Source organism: Peromyscus leucopus, chromosome 9 (assembly GCF_004664715.2).
Source record: "Peromyscus leucopus breed LL Stock chromosome 9, UCI_PerLeu_2.1, whole genome shotgun sequence".
In the NCBI taxonomy this organism is placed as follows: domain Eukaryota; kingdom Metazoa; phylum Chordata; class Mammalia; order Rodentia; family Cricetidae; genus Peromyscus; species Peromyscus leucopus.
Genome location: NC_051070.1, coordinates 15,046,279 through 15,064,477, shown reverse-complemented (window position 1 = coordinate 15,064,477; position 18,199 = coordinate 15,046,279). Strand labels below are relative to the sequence as shown.

The 18,199-nt window shown below is 37.6% G+C and overlaps 2 pseudogenes; both read left to right on the top strand.

Moving 5' to 3' along the window:
* The first annotated feature begins 2,235 nt into the window (after positions 1-2,235).
* Positions 2,236-3,099, top strand: LOC114694138 (annotated as a pseudogene).
* A 7,643-nt stretch (positions 3,100-10,742) lies between these two features.
* On the top strand, positions 10,743-12,546 carry LOC114694137 (annotated as a pseudogene).
* Positions 12,547-18,199: the final 5,653 nt, after the last annotated feature.

Genomic DNA, 18,199 nt, shown 5'->3' with positions numbered 1-18,199 from the left:
ACATGTTTTAAAGACATATCTACATCTGCCTTTGTCCAAGTAGGATACTGAAGTTTATAGTATGTCTATGTCAATAACTTGAACTGAATTCCAAGAAGCCCTTAGACATTTACTGTCTTTTGTAATTCTATTAAATTCTAAGATTTCTGAACTTTTCTGTTTTGGTGAAAATATAGGTGACCTCTTTCAGAGGGATTATATTGAAACTACAGTTTGCTTTTGGTAATGTAGACATTCCATTGTGTGCTGTGTTGGTATGGGTTTATACATGTGATGGCATGGGTGTGAGCGCTTGCATATATGAACATACACAAGTGTGTCCTTATATGTGAAGTTCTGAGGCCAAACTTGAGTGTTATTTTTCAGTTGATTTCCACATAGATTTTTGTGACAGGGCCTTTTTCTAGCCTGGAGATAAGTGACTTGGCTTGTCTAGCTCCCCAGCGACCTGAGAGATCCATCCATTTTCATCTCCCTGGTGCTGAAAATACCAATACAAGCCAGCATACTTTGTGTTTTTATTGGATTCTGTGAATCGATTGTACAAAAAGTACTAATACAAACCCTAACGTAGACATTTTCATGATATTAATTCTACTGACCATGACCGTGAAAGCACTTTAATATTCTATTGTCTTCAATGTTTTAAATTTTTAATTGAACAGATACTTCAATAATTTTGTTTTGCTTTATCACTAGGTATCCAATATTTTCTAAAATTTTAAATACAATTATTTCCTAATTTATTTTTATGTTAGTTTTATATCTAAAATATACACCTATTTTATTTATTTCTCATTTTATTTGTGGAGGAGATGGTATACATATATGGGTGTGTAGGCATGAATGAGGTCTTGAAGTCTTCCTCTATCTCTTTCCACCTCATTTATTTTTAAAAGGTTTCTCACCACACATGGAGTGTCTTCATAAATTCAGCCATCCACCAAGGACGGATGGCCATGGGCCTTCAGGATATTCCTTTCTACTCACCAGTGCTATAAATAGAGTCAGGAAACATCATGGCTGGTTTTTTAAGTGGATTTTGGAGAGCATACTCAGATCCTCAAAGTTCTCCAGCAAGCATTTAACCCACTTGAAAAAAAAAAAAACTCACGGGAATGAGTATTAAATTGTCTTTCATTTATATATTTATATTTTTTGAGACAGGGTCTTGATGATGTATCCCTGCCTGGTATATAATAAACTGTGTAGACCATGCCAGCCTCAAACTCAAAGACCTACTTGCCACTACCTCTTAAATGCTGGGATTTGAAGCTAATGCTGCCAGACTTAGCAGCACTGAATTTTCTATATGAATTCTGTATATTGCTACTTTATGAAAAGTATATATCAGTCCTAAAGTTTTCTTATCTCTTCATTATATGTAATTATGATTACAAATAGGAATTATTTTACTTCTTTCTTTTCTATTGTTAATTTATTTATTTCTTTCACTTATCTTACATTCTAACAGACTTTAAACACTGTATTAAATAAGAGTGGGGAAAAAGTATTCTAGTTTCTAATTTTAGTAACGTTAGACCTTTTTGAGATTTCTCCTTTTAGTATAATACAATCTATATGTTTCTCATAAATGGCTTTTGATTTGTTAAAGTATTTTCATTTTTACCATGAAGACGTTAAACTTTTTCAAGGATGCATCCAGTTTTGTCACTTAAACAGATACACTTTTTTCTTTTTTTTTATTCTCTCATACACTACATACCATCTGCCTCTTCGCTCCATTTTTTCCTCCCAGCTCTTCCCCATCCCCTCCACCCAGTTTCATTGTTCCACCATTTCCCTTCAGAAAAGAGCAGACCTCCCAGGGATATCAGCTAAAACAGCATATCAAGATGCAATGATACTACTGTAGCTTTGGATTTAAATTCTAGGCGAAATTTCTCAGTGTTCTTTTTGTGAAGAGGCTGAATGCTTACACAGACTTCAAATGCCTTTATGCAAAGAGACCATGGTTCTTTTTCTTTGTTTTGATGACTAGCTTTCATAAAGAGAACATATACATAGTACATTAAATGCTGGGAGTAGACTGTCACAATTCTACCATCTGTCACTGATTATTTCATTTCCAGATTTTCCATTGCATATGACTTTAAAAGAGTATCCGTATATGAGAATTACTTTAAAATCAAAGACAGTTAAAGTTTGGGAGTCAAAGCTGGTTGTCAACCTAGTCCTGACCTCCACTCACCTGCCTTTTCTTTTTCTTTCAACATGACAGATGCCACTCTGTCCTTTGGCAAGAACTTTTGGGCAGGTGAAATGACCAAGGCCATCTCCAAGGTGGTGGTAACACCCATTGAGCAGGTCAAGCTGCTGCTGCGGGTGCAGGATGCCACCAAACAAATTGTGACAGATAAGTAGTACAAGGGTACTATAGATTTTGTGTTTTATATCCTTAAGGAACAGGGGTCCTGTCCTTCTGACATGGTACCCAGGCGAATGTCATTAGATATTTCCCCCACCCCAGACTCTTAACTTTGTCTTCAAAGATAAATACAAGCAGATCTTTCTGGGTAGTATGGAAAAGAGTACTCAGGTTTGGTGTTTACTTTTCAGGGAACCTGTCATCAGGTGATGCCAATGGCTCCACATCCCTGTGCTCTGTGGACCCTCTTGATTTCTCTCACACCCATCTAGTAGCCCATGCGGGCACAGCTGGAGCTGAAAGGGAGTTCAAAGGCCTTGGTGAATACCCTGTTAAGATGCAAAAATCTGACGGGACCATGGGCCTGTACCAATGCTTTGATTTGTCAGTACAGGGCGTTATCATTGATGAAGCTCTTCTTCGGTATCTATGACACTGCAAAGGGAATGCTTCCAGATCCTAAGAATACTCACATTTTCATCTGCTGCATGATTGCACACTGTCACTTCCGTTGTTGGCCATCATACGATGGTGAAGTCAGAAGGGAAAGGAACTGATATCATGTATACATGCACAGTTAACTGTGGGAGGAAGATTGCTTGTGATTAAGGAAGCAAAGCTCTTTTCATGGGTTCATGGTGAGTGTTTACAGATGCACTGGCAGTGCTTTTGTGCTTGTCTTGTATGATGAATTCAAGAAGTTCACATAATTATGTGCTATGTGCTTACCCGATGAAGAGGCACGTTGTATAATATACTGCACCTTGAACATTCTGGACAGAGTCTGGGCTTGTCTCTTCCATGAATGGCAACTATTTACCAGTTAAAAATATGAAGCAATAATATTTATCTGGCCAGTTCTCTCTTATAGCCATTTCTCAAATGATGATAATGATGGAACTCAATTATAATTTTTATTTCAGCCACCCCTGATTAATTAAAAAATGAATAAATAAAAATATCTAAAAACAAGAAAAAACAAAGACAGTAAACTGTGGATGTTATCAATGAACACATTGCAACATTTCACTCAGAATCTTGCTTCTCATGTTGTCACAATACACAGAAAATTCATCACCTAGCAAATAGCAAATGTACAAAATTTACTGTGCTCAGTTATGATTACATACCCAAAAACCTATTCCAAAGAGTAAAACAGTGAAAGATGAAGAATTTCATCTTCAAAAACAATGGAACTGAAGGTTAAAGGAAACAGAAAAATTATTGGAGGGAAACAACATGATAGCATTTTATGTCTTCCATGATCTTCTTAAATTCCATATCTGGTGTTTCTTAAAATTTATTTTTCTGTTGAATATTTTACGTATGTATTTATTGTGTGTACATGTAAGTGTGTATTGTGTATGTGTGTATGTTTGTATAGTGTGTGTGTGTAAGTGTGCAAATGTGTGTGTGTGGCATGTGTTGTGGGAAGGGTGGGCAAATGCCTTGTAATGGGCATGTATTTGAAGGTAGGAGGGTAACTCACGAGAGTCCCATTTTCTCCTCCCGCCACTTGAATCCCAAGTATGAACGCAGGGTTAGCAGCAAGTACACTTGTCAATTGAGCTCCCCCTCCAGCCTCCCAGATGATTTTGTGTACGTCACACACTAACAACGCCTGCCTTTGCTACCTTTTCCATGCCTGTGAAAAGGACAGACAATAAGAACAATAACGAAAGTGTTTATGTTCACTATATATGAATTTGTACAGACTTTTACACTTCAGATATATTGTCACATGTGAACATCAAAGGGATGAACTATCCTTAATAATCTCTTAAATAAACATTTACACAAATAGATGACTATTTAACTACTTCTTAGACGTCATTTAGTATTTAACCATCTCATATGTCACTTCAAAGTGCAACTCACTGTGTCGCATGATACATTTTGTTAAGGAATATAAGAATTAAATGTAGTTCACACATGGTGCTCTCTGCTCTGCCTGTAGTAGAGGTGCTTATCCACTTCTATGTCTCTTTTTCCTTATGTACAATGCCAGATACTAACTAGTTCATCATACATACACTCTTGTAGAGGAAATAAATGTGTGCATGGAAATCCCCAAAAGCTCACTTTAATACTATTTTTTACATAGTATGACTAACTGGTTTAGTGTATACTGATACTAAAAACTATAGGACTATAAAGCATGGTTTAATATATTGTTTTAGAATAAAAAAATACTTTGAAGAAGTGATGGCACATGCCTTTAATCCCAGCACTCAGGAGGCAGAAGCAGGCAGATCACTGATTTTGAGGCCAGTCTGATGTACAGAGTGAGGACAGGTTCTAAAGCTACACATAGAAACCCTGTCTCGAACCCCCCCCAAAAATGCTTAGAAGAGTAATTTGAGGACTGATCTCCATAGAAAGAATGGATATTACCCTGATTGTTAAAACATAGAAAGGACAATACCACAAAATACTGAATATGACTCAAAATAGGTGCGCAAGTGTGTATCACATTTTGATAATTACAAACCAGTATTGTGTAGATTGAATTAGATTGTCTAAGAACAAGTTCCTGGAAATGGCGCTAGAAAACACGTGGCAAGATTAGATCATACAACAGTTTTCCAGATCAAATTATTTTACCACCACTTTCTTTATATATATATATATATATATATATATATATATATATATATATATATATGTATGTATATATATATATATATAACATTACTGAATTTCTGCAGAATATAATCATATGATGCTGAAAGTGAATATCAAGGAAAATTGCATAAAGATACATTAAACTTTATTAAGAATACCATATGTGTATTTACTGTAATGGAGAAAACTGAAAAAACAGGAAATTAACTGAAGGAGAAATGAAGAATGGATTAACAGGAGGGGATGTGGTATAATCTGATTCTGATAGGATTCAATCAGGCTCATGTTTCCATAATTAGTCCCCAGTTGGTGATACTATTTTGAAGGCCATGGACAGTTGGACAGTATGGGTACTTTAGACAGTAGAGCCTGGCCAGGGGATGTAACTCATTAGGAGAGTGCTCTTTGTGATTATACTAACTATGGTTTTACTGAACTTTCCTTGGTTTATTTGTTAAGGTCCATGCAAAAGAACTGCTACTAAATTCGCTCATAAAATGTGCTTATCCATTATGTCATGCCTTGTCTGCTGGATGGACAACTACCCTCTGCAACTCTAGAACAAAACTAACCTTTCCTCTCTTAAGATATTTCTGTCAAATGTAAAGCAAAGGATACCCAGACTGCAACTCACAACTCCAGCGAGGTTACCTACTAAAAGGGACCCTAAGAAAGACACAGGGATCGCTCAATAACAGACAAATGGATGAGATCGACTTGAGCAAACTCGGGGTGGCAGGGGGAATGGAGGGCAAGGGTCGGGGGAAAGAGAGCTTAGGGGAGACAGAGGTCCCAGCTGGATCAAGAACAGCGTGGGAGAACAAGGAAAGAAATACCATGATGAATGAAGACCCTATGGGAATAGGATGAAGCAGAGTGCTAGAGAGGTCCCCAGAAATCCACAAAGATTCTTCCACTATAGACTACTGGCAATGGTCAAGAATGTGCCTGAGGTGACCTACTCTGGTGATTGGATGGCTGAACACCCTAACAGTCATGATAGAACTCTCATCCAGTGACTGATGGAAGCAGATGCAGAGATCCACAGCCAAGCCCCAGGTGGAGCTCCAGGAGTCCAATTGGCGAGAGAGAAGAATGATTATATGAGCAAGAGATATTGAGACCATGATTGGAAAAAGCACAGGGACAATTAGCCAAGCTAGTGGAAACATATGAACAGTGAGCCAATAGTTAAGAAGCCCCCATGGAACTGGACCAGACCCTCTGGATAAATGAGACAGTTGATTAGCTTGAATTGTTTAGGAGGCCCCCAGGCTGTGGAACCTGGACCTGTCCTTGGTGCATGAGCTGGCTTTTTGGAATCTAGGGCCTATGCTAAGACACTTTGCTCAGCCTTGGTGTAGGGAGGAGGGAACTGGACCTGCTTCAACTGAATCTACTAGACTGGGCTGACTCCCCAGGGTAGACCTTGCCTTGGAGGAGATGAAAATGGGGGTGCATTGGGGGAAAGCCTAGGGGAGTGGGCAGAGGGAGGACAGGGGAATCCGTGGCTGATATGTAAAATTAAATTAATTATAAAATAAAAAATATTTTTAAAAAATTAAAAAAAGATATTTCTGTCAAGTAATTTAGTCACAGCAACACACACACACACACACACAAACATGCACACATAAAACACACACAGTGATAAAGAAAATTAGGTTAAAACTGACTTTTAAAGGTATAGTTGAACGAGTCATTGTTTTTCTCATACTTCAAGGACAGTCATGGAAGTAAGAAAATAACAAGCAAATAAGATCTTGTGTCAAGAGGTCAGCAACAGGAAACTGGATTAGAGAAGGAAAATGCACAATTAAAACTAAGTGTTAGGAAAATTACTAAGTCCAGTGTATTTCAGTTCAGTTTTATTTTCTTGTTTGGGACAAGATTCCACTATGTAGTAGACTGGCTTCAATCTCATGATACTACATCTTGAACCCTGCATGTACTGGGCTTACAGGCATGGGGCATCACACTTAGCTCAAGGTCTGCACAGATTTGAGCTTTGATTCTATGTGACATCTGGTATAGTTCATATTTCAGTACGTTTAATCATAAAAAGTAGTAAAGGCTGAGCACCAAGACTCTTGACAGTATTAAAACAAATAAACGAACCATAACAAAGCCACTGTTCAGAAAAAGAAAGAGTGTTTTCAGGAGAGAAATTTGGGCAATAAATCTTACAGTGACTGAGAAAGACTATGCACATAAAAGGCTAAAATCTAGCATCAGGGAAGAATTGAAAATAGTTGGCAGAATGAGACTCCTAAGATCATAAACAGAAACTGGGCACAGAATACTATGAGAGATATTATGTCATCCACTTGAGTGGAGTAAAACCATTGAGGATGAGAAGGAATGTGCAAACAGGTAAGTGCTACACAGAAAGAGGTTGGACAGCATCCCTGTTCTTTTAAAATCAAGATGAAAGAGTTAGGAGAAAGTCACAGATTCAGAAAAGTGGCACAGGGCGGGCTCAGAACTGAACATGGGTGGGAAAACGTATTTCTGGCCTGACCTAATTCCAGAAAACAATCAGAAATAAAAATATCCAGTGGATTTTAATTCCAAGTGGTTGTTCATAACAATGGAATAGAACTGTATAGAAATACCATACTAATTGATTGTTAGTGTTAGTTAATTTTTGTTTTTTCAATTATTCTCTCATACATTATATCTTAACAGTAGTTTCCTCTCCCTCTACTCCTCCCAGTCCCTCTTCACCATATCCCTTACCTTATAGACCCAATCCTCCTTCATTTTCTTTCAGATAATAGCAGTCCCCCCAAGGATATCAACTGAACATGGCATAATAACTTACCATAAGACTGGATGTGTACCCCCCACATCAAGTCTGGATTGGAAAAGAGTCACAAGAGCAGGCAAAAAAGGCAGAGAAAATTCATTTGGAACTCTTACTTTTGGGAATTTCACAAGAACACCAAGCTACACAAGTTTAACATATATACAGAGGACCTACCTCAGATCCATATAGGCTTTGTAATTGTCTCTTCAGTCTCTGTGAGTCCCTATGAACCCTGCTTAGTTGATTCTGTGGGTTGCATTCTTATGGTGTGCTTGACTCCCCTACTTCCTACAATCATTTCTTCTGTTCTTCTCTGGGGTACCCTGAGCTCTGCCTAATATTTGGGTGTGGATCTCTGCATATGTTCCCATCAGTTGCCAGATAAAGCTTCTCTGATTCTCTGATGACAATTGGGCTAGGCTCTGGTCTATGATTAGAGCAGAATATCATTAGGAAAAATTTCATTGACTTTTTTTTTTTTTTTTTTTTTTTTTTTTTTTTTTTTTTTTGCCAATCATGTTGGGTTGTGGCCCTCCAGGCAGTGTCAGCCATAGGCTTCCTCTCCTGGCATGGGCCTCAAGTTAGACCAGTCATTGGTTGGCCACTCCCACAAGTTCTATGCCACTGATACTACAGCACATCTTACAGGCAGGACAAATTATAGGTCAAAGGTTTTGTGGCTGGGCTGATGTCCCAGTCCCAACACCAGAAGTGCTGTCTGGAAACAAAAGATGGCTGGTTCAGGCTCTGTGCACCCCATTACTAGGAATCGATTAGGGTGATCCTAGGAAAGACTACTAGCTTTTGTAGGTTTTGTTTGGTCAATGGGATGACATGATATCAACTGTCCTGACAAAGCAATGAGAAATCTAGTGATCAAGAAATGTAAACTCTTAGCAAGAGAAAATGTTATGTATCGACGGCTATGGGAAAGAAGAGGTAACTGAATAAGTGTCTGGATTAAAACTAATTTGCTTATAGAATTGAAGATTTCAATGAAGGCAGAGATCAACATGTTTCAAAATAAAAAGACCTTAGATGATGAAGCCTCAGAGAATGCTTTTCCAGAAAATATATCTTCTGAGATGGCGAGGTCATTAAGGTCATTAAGCTACCACCAAAAGTTGGATGTGACACAGTTAAGAAAATGGAAGATAAAAAGTCCAAGCACAACACGCTGGATTACATCATCTGCTCTTAGTTAATGCAATTTCGACTGAATTAGTCACCTTGTACATGATCTACTCTTTCAAAAATTTCCAGAAACCTAACAAATATTAGTAAGAGATTATTTTAGCATCAGAAATGGAATCTATTGAGAATTTGAAAAGGGAACCAAATTTTAGTTCTTAAGATATGAGCCATAATTAACAAGTCATTGACTTACTTTGTCTCATTATTTAATTTTAAAAGGTATGTCAATAACTATATTCACAAGTCCCATTAAAAAGTTTTAGAACATGTACATATAATTTTCATGATACATAAATGTTCACTACTGTTTGTGATTTCACTTATCATCGTCACTTATCGTTAGCAGTGGCAGTATTGACAGAACCACTCAGAGTTCAATTCTCTGTGCAAAAGAAATACAGCTGCTCAAAACCCCACTAAGAGTGCTACTGTTCTCACCTCCTGGTCTCTATCTCACCCAAGAAATATGAATTTGCCAAAATATGTTAATAGATCACCAAGGGAAATACACTTTAATTACTTGCTTTGGGAATTTGTCTTCCAACTACTCTCTTTTTATCCTATAGAAAATTAAAGTAATTAATATATAAGATTATTTTATTGAATATATCCTCTGGTGTTTAATTATTAGTTTGAAATTGTGTCTGGCAGTGTGTCCTGGAAAAGTTTCTGCCCATGACTTTTTACATAAGCATCCAATGGCCCAAGGATGTAGCACAGGTTTTGAGGGATATTGAATGTCCTAGGTTCCTGTCAGCTTTGCCATGTATACCACAGGACTCTTAATTTTTTCTCAAGGTTAAAACTGTATTTTATATATAACAATACAATTTACATGTTAATTACATTATAATAAGTTGTTTTGCTATAGTTTTAAATAGAAAAAATACCTGTTTACAGAGGATGGAAATATGTTTCTGTGGTTAATGAATATTGATGTTCTTCCAAATGACTTGGGTTCAGTTCTCAGCACCCACATGGTTATACACACTACTTGTTTTTCCAGTTACAGGGCATTGGAAGCCCTGGTCTTGGCTTCATGGACCCTTGTATATACAGTGTTCATGATCTAATGCAAACACACACACATACACATAAAATAACAAATACAAAAATTAAAATAAAAAGAATATGTTAATGACCTACTTAAAAAAATACATCTCTTCTGCCATTTTCAATACAGCTCCACATAATGCTCTGCCACCACTGCTTGTGGTGATACTGTGTTCCCCAATACATTGTGCATCCTAATAAACTTATCTGCAGTCAGAGAACAGAACACTAGGTAGACATAGAGGCCAGAAAATGGTGGCACACACACCTTTAATCCTAGTATTCATTCCAAAGGCAGAGATCTGTCTGGATCTCTGTGTGTTCAAAGCCACACTGGAAACAGCCAGGCATGGTAACACACACCTTCAATCCCAGGAAGTGATGGTAGGAAACAGAAAGGTATATATGGTATGAGGACCAGGAACTAGAGCCTGGTTAAACTTTTAGGCTTTTAGCAGCAGTTCAGCTGAGATTCATTCTGGATGAGGAATCAGAGGCTTCCAGTTTGAGGAACCGGATCGGCTGGGAAGTTGGCGAGGTGAGGTTTTCTGTGGCCTGTTCTGTCTCTCTGGTCTTTCAGCATTTACCCCAATACCTGGCTCCGGGTTTGTTTTTATTAATAAGATTGTTTAAGATTTGTGTTACAACTACTGCCTGAACGGTACTGCCAGCCAGTACCCCCTTGCCAATGGTTCCCTCACCATGGAGGACCAGAATGAATACTGTGACATAGAGGAATTCACAGATGGATCCTAGATCAATGAGAGCAAGAATCAGCAGGATGATGATAAAATGCTTATTAGACACTTCAGCTGGGATACAAGCAAGGAAGATCTGACTGAATATTTGTTTCAGTTTGAGGAAGCTATAGAATGCACAATTAAAACATATCTGGTCACTGGAAGATCAAAAGGATTTGGATTTGTGCTTTTCAAAGACACTGCTAGTGTGGATAAGGTTTTGGACCTGAGAGAAAACAAATTGGATGGTAAATTGATAGCTCCCAAAAGGCCAAAACTTTAAAGCAGAATGAGCCCCCTAAAAAGGTTGTTTGGGCAGATTGAATCCAGATACTTTAGAAGAATAAGCTGTAGCCTATTTTTGAGCCTTTGGAGAGATAGGAAATATTGAGCTTCCCATGGATACAAAAATAAATGAAAGGTAAGGATTCAATTTTATCACATATACAGATCAAGAGCCTTGTATGAGCGAGAATTGTTGAGACCAAGATTGGAAAAAGCACAGGGACAAATAGCCAAACGAATGGAAACACATGAACTATGAACCAATAGCTGAGGAGCCCCCAACTGGATCAGGCCCTCCAGATAAATAAAACAGTTGATTAGCTTGATCTGTTTGGGAGGCATCCAGGCATTGGGACCAGGACCTGTCCTCAGTGCATGAGCTGGCTATTTGAATCCTGGGGCTTATGCAGGGACACTTGGCTCAGCCTGGGAGGAGGGGACTGGACCTGCCTGGACTGAGTCTACCAGGTTGATCTCAATCCTCAGGGGAGGTTTGCCCTGGAGGAGATGGGACTGGGGGGGGCTGGGGGAGGGTGGGAGGTGGAGGGGGGAGAACAAGGGAATCCGTGGTTGATACGAAGCATAATTTTATAATATATAAAAGAAATTGTTACAAAGTAGAGACCATCAAATTGGTTCTGGGATGTGCAAGATCAAAGTTGCACAGTCCAAGGAGCTACACAGGCAGTAATAGCAACAACAAAAAGTTGGAAGAGGTGCTACACCTGGTGGAAGAGGTGCTACTGGAGGATGTAGAAAAGGTCGGAGCCAAAAGTGAACCAAGGATTTAGCAACTATTATGGTTAAGGATATGAAAATTATAATAGAGCCTATGGCAGTGACAAATCTATAGTTGCTATGGCAGATATGGTTATGCTGGGTATAACTATGGGAACTATGGATACATGTAGCAGGAATCTTAGAGAGTCTTATTAATAAAATCAAACCTGAGCACTGGAAGATCAGAGAAGCAGAACAAGCCACAGCCACCTCACCACACCAGTTCTTCAGCTGATCCGGTTTCCTCAGACTGGAATCTTCTGTGTCCTCATCCAGAATGAATCTCAGCTGAACTGCTGCTCGAAAGCCTGAAAGCTTAACCAACCAAATGCTTCTAGTTTCTGGTCCTCATGCCTTATATACCTTTCTGCTATCTGCCATCACTCCCTGGGATTAAAGGTGTGAGTCACCATGCTTGTCAGTATCCTTGAAAAGATGGATTTCTGCCTCTGGAAAACTGGGATTAAAGGCATGTGCTACTATTGCCTATCCTAAGTATCTAGTGGCTTTTCTGTTCTCTGACCCCAGATAACTTTATTAGGGTACACAATATTTTAGGGAACAAAATACCACCACAGATACGGACAAGGATATGCAGACTACAGAGGTCAACAGAGCACTAATGGCAGGCTTCCAGGAAGTTATTCCAGAATAACTACAAGCCCCACTAAAGGAGGATGCAGGAAGACATCAGAAGGCGTAATGAAACCATCTTACAGGACAACATTGCAGATTGCTTGTTTTTTTTTTTTTTGTTTGTTTGTTTTGTTAACCTAAGATGATTATTTTGTAAAAGACAATTACGTACATGACACAGTTTTATCCAATTGGACATAGTTGCCAATTTTTTAAAACTTTGTCCTTTGATAACTCTGTTATGACTCAATGTAGACTTGTGTTTATATGAATTTTCATTGATTAAATGTATTCCTTTATTTTATATCCCTGCCACAGTTTGCCCTCCCTCCTATTCTCCAATTCCCTTCCCCCACCTTCTCCTCACCTTCTGATACCCCCCAATTTACTCCTGCTCTGTTTCTGCTCAGAAAGCTGCATGCTTCCTATGGGTGTCAACAAAGCATGTCATGTCAAGTTGAGGCAGGAATAAGCTCCTCCCCTTGTATTAAGTCTGGCTGAGGCAACCAAGTATGAGGACCACTTTCCTGGAAGACAGCCAAAGCATTAGAGGCAAGTCCTGATTCCTCTAGGAGTTCCACAAGTAGATCAAGCTACACAATTTTCACACATATGTTGAGGGCCTAGGTTGGTCCCATGCAGGCTCCCTAGCTATTGGTTCAGAGTCTATGAGCTCCTATGAGGGCAGGTTAGTTGTTTTCTGTGGGTTCCCTTGTGATAAGTTTGGCCCACCCCCCCACCCCCACACACACCTCACTTCCCCATGCCCTCATCCCCACTTTATAATCCTTTCTTCCTGTCTTCAGCAGGATTTGCCAAGATTGGCCTAGTGTTGGCTGTAGATCTCTGCATCTGTTTCCATTGTCCCCTGGATGAAGGCTCTCTAGCCTCTCTCGGGCTGCAGATTGGAGCCTGGTTCTCCTTTACACCTAATATACACTTATGAGTGACTACATACCATGCTTGTCTTTCTTGATCTGTGTTACCTCACTCAGGAACGTTTTTTTTTTTTTTTTTTTTTTTTTTTTTTTTTTTTTTTTTTTTTTTCTAGTTCTGTTTATTTGCCTTCAAATTTCCTGATGTCATTGTTCTAGCAGTTGAGTAATACTCCATTGTATAAATGCGCCACATTTCCTTTATCCATTCTTAACTTGAGGGGCATCTAAGTTGTTTCCAAGTTCTGGATATTATGAATAATGCTGCTATGAAAATAGCTGAGCAAGCTTCCTTATGGAATAATTGAGCATCCTTTGAGTATATGCTCAAATGTGGTATAGATGAATCTTGAGATAGGTTGATTCCCAATTTTCTGAGAAACTGCCATATTGATTTCCAATGTGACTGTAGAATTTTACACTTCTATCAACAGTGGAGGAGTGTTCCCATTGCTCCACATCGTCTCCAGCATGAGCTGTCATTACTGTTTTTGGTCTTAGCCATTCTGACTGCTGTAACATGGAATCTCAGATTCATTTTGATTTGAATTTCCCTGATGGCTAAGGATATTGAACAATTCCTTAAATGTCTCCTGGCCATTTGAGATTCTTCTGTTGAGAATTCTCTTTAAAACTCTGCCCCATTTTTAATTGGATTATTGGGATTTTGTGATGTCTAGTTTCTTATTTGTACAATTTTATGTTAATTCTCAAATACATTAAAAAATAAAATAAAATAAGATAAAGGTTACAAAAAGCCTTCCCCCAGAACAAATTATTTTTAATCACTTTTTGAATGACCAACAGAACAATTATATTCAATGACTAGTTATACCTTCCTCATATTGCATAAATGATCAGTAAAAGTAAGAAGAAATCCCCAAGCCCACATCACTGCCTCAGTGGAATAAAGCATGCTAGATTCTTTTGGAATATAAAAATGGTTCTTGCTACTTTAATATACAGAAGGTTGGATTCACCTTTTCAGTGACATTAAGATATAAAATTGAACTCCCCCTCAGACTACATGTTTTCAATCCAAAATAATTACAGTGGTAAATTAGCAACATTAAGGAAAAAATCCTGAAATCCCCAGCATATTCCCACTAGCAATATTTCTATGTTCTGAATAGATGAACCTGCAGAAGTGGATGGAAGATAGTATTACAAATGCATACATGCTTACCCTGGAGAAAATGAAAATTTAGAAGAGACTAGATACTGAAAAATGAAAACCTTCAGCCAGCTATGTTTATTGAAGATGTTTGAGTCTATTATGAATCTATGAAAGAAAACAGCTAGGCATGGTGGCACAGGCCTGTAAATCCAGTACTTAGAAGGATGAGGGACGATAATCCAGAGTTCAGTCTTCCTCTATTACATATTTTACTGCAAGTAATTCTAGATTACATAAGGTATTGTCTCAGAAAAACAACTAGCCAGCCCCAAAATAGAAAAACAAGGTTAAAAACCACAAAAATCTATATAATCATTAACATTCAAATCCATCTAAAGTTTTTAGTCTATAAATGTGGTTTTATCAAGCATATACATATTAATTTACTACTTAAATTTCCCATTATTTGAATAAGATTTTGTTGCCATAAACATTCCATATATTGTTTCCAATTTTAAGGCTGAGAATTTGTGTAAATACTAACCATGTATTGCTTGCATTTGAACATATGTTGAAGGGTGTCATATAATTGTTCCCAATAATATTAAATACAAAATAAGTAGTGTCCTTTTTATGTCCCTAAAGTTTTCAGTGATATGTCTACTACTGACAATGAAACAGTTGCTATGTATTGAACTAAGCACATATTTGCAGTCAACAATTGTCAGGTTCATGAAGTAAATATTGGCAGTTTCTGCTTGCTAAAGACAGATGGCGGGTATATCAAGTACTTCTCTCGCCTTACTGCCTTCAAACATATTATTATGAAAGTAGGACTTAGAGTAGATTCTGCTGCCATTAGAGATTCTGTTATGAAGCACACCACTAAACAACTATGTCGTTTATTCTATGACATTGGTGTTTATGTTCTTTTAGTTTTTCCCGACAGAATACTGAGGTTTTCAGATATAGGACACATAAAATGATTTACTGATGATTTGATCAGCCATCTAACTTTTGGTTATGGAAAAAAGAAGAGAAAAGGGAGGGAGGGATAGTGATGTGAATGCTTTCTACATATTTTCTAAGCAGCACTTAAGAGTGAACATAACTTATTTCCCCCAAATAAAGCATTTTTAATGTTTATAATGCTAATCATGAGCCTTCTGTTACATATTTACTTAATGATGTATAATGAGCTCATACAGGAGCTTTGAATATACAAATTCTTGATCAAGGGCCTTATGGTACTAATCAGTCAACTTTGAATTATGAATTCCTAATTAGAGTCCTGCAAACACCTTCTAATTACCTTCATGTAGAAGGAAAACTGAGTTCAAGCACACACTCACACAGACATACACCCCGAAATCTTTGTGAGACACCTGACATTTCTACAGTAACCAACAGATATGTTAGAAGAAAAGGGTTGAAGTGACATTCCATGAGGGATATTGCTAGTACTCACAAGACTGCTAGGCACTAACCACAGGCCAAAATGGCTGGGCAGGTGATCTTTAGAAAACTTGATGATGACATGGTGACATGGCATGAAGAGAACGGGGTGGCAGACAATGTCATGTTGTGAAGAGATGGGGAGAGGCAGGTCAGTCGCTCTCCCACACAGCCTGTGAGCACCACAATGCCTCGTAGAATCATACCACTCATCAGTGCTTGAAGGGATAAATTATTTTTGCTACTCCAGATCTAAATTGCCAAAAATTGACTACTAGATGCCTCCCTACTCAGCTTTGCAATTTAAAACAAATCTGACATTTTATGGATTTTACCTTATATCCACTTCGAGGTTTTCTGCAAATTAAGAAATTTATGTTTTGCAAGCAACAGTTTTGTATATTGAAACATATGTGCATTTAAAATTTTTATTTTACATTTTAGGTTATGTAGTTGATATATTTATTTCATGTCTGAATTTTAAAATGCTCTAAACTGAAACTCTTTGTGATAATAAATATAAACTTACAAATAACATCATTCAAATGTACCACAAATCTTGAAGAGGAAGATCAGCAATATAAAAATTTTACATAAACATCTGTTATTTGTACTATTTATCTCCAATAAAAACACAATTGTCACCCAATTACTCACAGAATGCTGTAGCTTACATCATGAATCTGTCTTCACTCAGTTAAAAGCAAACTGAATGCTGCATTGTAATTTTCATAGACAATAAGAAATCAACATATTTCATAATCATTATCCATCCACTAAAATTCCATATAACAAAATTTAGTGTAGTTGAATGTGATTGTTGGAGCTATAATCTACAAAGATTTGACATTAGTGACAGTGTTATAAAATAAAATTTTGGTAATGCTTGACATATTTTGATGTTCAAAACATGTTTTGAGTTCTTGTGACTATAAAAATGCAACTTTCTGTTTTATATTCAGAGTCATGTTGCTTTGTTATTAAAATAAATATTCTGTTAAAAATTGGATAGGTAATCCTAATTTTTCTTCCTTCCTTCCTTCCTTCCTTCCTTCCTTCCTTCCTTCCTTCCTTCCTTCCTTCCTTCCTTCCTCCCTCCCTCTTTTCCTTCCTCCCTTCTTCCCTCCCTCCCTCCTTCCTTTCTTTTTTTCTGTTGCCCAAATGTTATTATATGCACCACTAGTATGTGGTGTTCTCTTCCCTAGGTATTTTGTTTACTGCTTCAGCTTCATAATTCTGCAGCTTTGTTAGCAGATTATTTGAAGATACTTCAACACCACTTTCTGTGGACATTGTTTGTAATCTCTTATTTTTGGATGCATGGCTATAGATTTCAACAGTGTACAGACTTCACATGGATAGTTCAAGAAAGGCATATTCAGATAGACAGTATGGAGGAATGGAATTCAGTGGGTGGGAATGTACTGTGGGAGAAATATAGTCAGTGATCCAGTGATTATAGTGAAAGGTATCTAATAAAATTTATGCTGAAGGAAGAATGCGGTTATGCGTCTACACTTAAGGAAGGTAGAGGATTTATGATTTGATCACACATCATGGGGGAAAGATTATTATTAAATTACTCCCCTCAGAAAACATTTTCACAAAAACTGCTTTTGCTGATATTGAGCTCTTGATGTACTTATACAGATATGGGACCAAGTTGAATTGAGATTGAGAGGAACTCAAGTTTGGTCATGAAAAAAATATTTCCACCCCACAGAAAATATAATTTAAATGAATTTCAAAGAAATTCCTTAGCCTTCAATGTATTAAGGGTCTTGACCAAAATATGTTCTCAGATAACTATAAAGGAGGAATTCTATTAAATATTTCAGTTTTAGCACACAAAAAATTTGAGGTAGTGTTTTTCACACTTTTCTGTATACTAGATACACTTGATAAGATTATTACAATGGCAGAAACTGAGGCACTCCAAGTGACTTACTAATCTTAAAACTGAAAATAAATGAAGGTGTATCATTGACAGGAGCATGGATATGTCAAGGACCACAATTTCCCAGACCTGTTGGAATGGCAAAACCTGGCCCGGGTCAGGCCTAGAAAAATGGCAAAGTCTTCACTTTGTCCAATTACGGGTGTCAACAATATATACAGAAACTATCAACCATAGTTTCTTCAATGCCACTGAGACTGCTCCCCTGCAGAGCTCTTCTACCG